The sequence below is a fragment of the Oryzias latipes genome, chromosome 12, assembly GCF_053564925.1.
Source record: "Oryzias latipes strain Hd-rR chromosome 12, Olatipes_Hd-rR_3.1".
In the NCBI taxonomy this organism is placed as follows: domain Eukaryota; kingdom Metazoa; phylum Chordata; class Actinopteri; order Beloniformes; family Adrianichthyidae; genus Oryzias; species Oryzias latipes.
Window position 1 is genome coordinate 9,179,146 of NC_136248.1, and position 2,384 is coordinate 9,181,529.

Below are 2,384 nucleotides of genomic sequence, written 5' to 3' on the forward strand. Positions count from 1 at the left end.
CTAAAATCTTGAGCAACCCAACAGGAAATCTATTTACCAACGAGGGGTCGGGAACCTTTTTGGCTGAGAGAGCCATGAACACAACATATTTTTTTTTCGTGAGAGCCATACAATATGTCTAAAACTAAAAATACAAGTGAATGTATGCATTTTATGTAATTTAAACACTTTCAAAGTACAATAATTCTGTGGATTCTTTTTAATAACATCGTTAATGTAGCGAACTGATTTGGACTGGGTGGCTGTTGGGTCGCGTTCAATTATATCAGCAAAACTGTCATGACGTCAACAACGTGCCAGACCCAGACGCTGAAACCCAGAAGTAAACTCAGACCAGGGAATCTTGGAACAGATTTATTTCGAATGTCCAAGAATGAATTAACGTATAGTTGCAAGATAATGGTAAGTAGATTCAGAAGGGTCGCCGGTAGCGTCAGTGCTGGAGTTCATGATGATGGTGCCGTGGAGGATAAAGACCGTGGAGGAGGACTTGAGGAAACCACTGTGATCGAGACCGGAGCATGACGAGGATGACACCGTGGCCTGAGCAGGATGGAGCGAAGAGCTCTGGACATGGAGGAACCAGCGATACCCGTGGAATGGAACCTGAAGGCGAGCGACAAGGCGTGGTAAGTACAAAACCAAACTAAGTCACTTAGCTTAACTTGGAGGCCAGACATAAGCACCGGAGAGTGTAACGAACTGGCGATGAATGCTGGGGTTGGATCTCCTTAAGAAGGCAGGCAGGTGATGAGGCGAGTATAGGCAGGCGGTTCCAATCAGCAGAGCAGAGGAAAGAGAGGAGGGGGAAGGTAAACTGCCAGAGGCACTATGACAAAAACATTGGTCTTGTGCGGCGGCGGAGAAAATAGAGGAGAGCCCTTGTTGCAGCCTGGGTGAATTTAGCGATGATCTCTGCAACATCGGTTCAAAGGGAGGTTTGGATGAAGCAACGGACTCAAGACTGGTGGGATCGCATTGTTGGAACCTGGGGTCAAGGACTGTGGGTCAGCAACTTTCATATTCGACAAGAAACCTTTGAAATATTGTGTGTGCGGTTGTCACCAATGCTCTCTTAGGAGGATCCGACATTTCGCCAGGCAATCTCAGTGCAGAAGCGCGTTGGTGTTGGACTATGGTGGCTCGCAACAGGAGCTGGTTATCGAACACTGGCACATCTGTTTGGCATAAGTGAGGCATCAGCATGCCTAATAGTCCGGGAGTTTTGCCATGCCGTACGAAATGAGATGATGCGCGAGTACATCAAGCTGCCAGAAGGTGAGGAGTTCCAAACCATACTTCTATGATTTAAAAATCGATGGGGTTTCCCCTCAGTGTGCCGGGGCTATAAACGTGAGTCATATCCCAGTCATCGCTCCAGTTGAGAACCATTAGGATTACTTTAATCACAAGGGATGGCATTCTGTGATCTTGCAAGCAATTGTGGACCACAAATACTGGTAAGGACATACATAATGATTTGTCTCCCTTGTTGTTGCTATGCCTTTTGCCATGTTATTGCGTTATTACGTGTTGTTTTCCATTTGTATCTGTCACTATCTTTACTCAGATATCATGTTTTTCTCTTTATTAATGTACAATTAATACTTCCACCCCAATAGTTCCACAAACATCAACATTGGATGGCTAGAAAGTGTTCACGACTCTAGGGTTCTTCGTAATTCTGTTCTTCGTAATTCTTTTATCTACGAGAAGGCAGAAAGAGGAGTCCTCTTTCTAAACGTGAGTAATTTTTCCACCTGTTCACCTGGATATATATTACTGCCATGCAGCTCCATTCACTGCCAGAACATCTAGTCTACGACTCAACTACCAGCCAGCTCTCACGCTCTGTGTTTCCAGTCTGCAGCTCGTCATCAAATCTGGATTTCTGCTCCATAACGCTCACAAGTCTGCAGTGACATGCCCGCCGTTTATTCCTCCCGCTTATACGGACTACGAATTCATGCTATACGTATTATGCTTCTACTGACTTACCTTGCTTTGATCACCTATTCCTCATCGCCAAGTTCTGCCTCAAGATTCAGCCGTAAGACTTTTCCTCTGCTGCAATCTCTGTTACGGACTTCCTCATTCTGGAGTCTGCGTCCCGCCCCTCCATGAACTCTGGACTCTGCTCCGTCTGTTTTCTCCTCTCACTCCTGGCCTCCAACAAGTCTGTCTCCACGCCCCCCTGATAATTGTGTCTGATGAAGATTCTGAATAGCATCCTGCCTGCTCTGGTCCCCTTTAAATAAACTATGAAGATCTCATACTCCTGGGTCTGTCATACTTTGTTGGTCATCAAGACCTGGTCCTGACAGGCATGGCCTGGGTGAGGTGGTGGCTGGTATGATGGTCTTCCTGCAAGAAACTGTTTAAAC

At 46.1% G+C, this 2,384-nt stretch overlaps 1 long non-coding RNA gene across 2 annotated transcripts; it reads right to left on the reverse strand.

Moving 5' to 3' along the window:
• Positions 1–341: 341 nt before the first annotated feature.
• Positions 342–2,161, reverse strand: LOC111948349 (uncharacterized). 2 transcript variants are annotated; one of them, XR_002874322.2, is made up of 4 exons: positions 1,999–2,161; positions 1,066–1,178; positions 687–988; positions 342–606 (listed from the first exon to the last, which is right to left on the reverse strand). It is a non-coding gene; the product is annotated as an uncharacterized LOC111948349 (long non-coding RNA). The 2 variants fall into 2 exon arrangements; XR_013659396.1 differs by lacking the exons at positions 687–988; positions 1,066–1,178.
• Positions 2,162–2,384: the final 223 nt, after the last annotated feature.